Source organism: Sinocyclocheilus grahami, unplaced genomic scaffold, assembly GCF_001515645.1.
Source record: "Sinocyclocheilus grahami isolate Dianchi unplaced genomic scaffold, SAMN03320097.WGS_v1.1 scaffold3564.1, whole genome shotgun sequence".
Lineage (NCBI taxonomy): Eukaryota > Metazoa > Chordata > Actinopteri > Cypriniformes > Cyprinidae > Sinocyclocheilus > Sinocyclocheilus grahami.
In genome coordinates this window covers 3,295-3,555 of record NW_015508668.1, presented here as the reverse complement: position 1 = coordinate 3,555, position 261 = coordinate 3,295, and positions in this window count along the sequence as shown.

Genomic DNA, 261 nt, shown 5'->3' with positions numbered 1-261 from the left:
GAGACACAGACGAGAGACACAGATGAGACAGACATGAGACACAGATCAGTCACAGAGACACAGACGAGAGACACGGATGAGACAGACATGAGACACAGAGAGACGCAGATGAGTCACAGAGACACAGACGAGAGACACAGATGAGACAGACATGAGACACAGAGATACGCAGATGAGTCACAGACACAGACGAGAGACACAGAGGAGACAGACATGAGACACAGAGAGACCCAGAAGAGACACAGAGACACAGACGAGAGA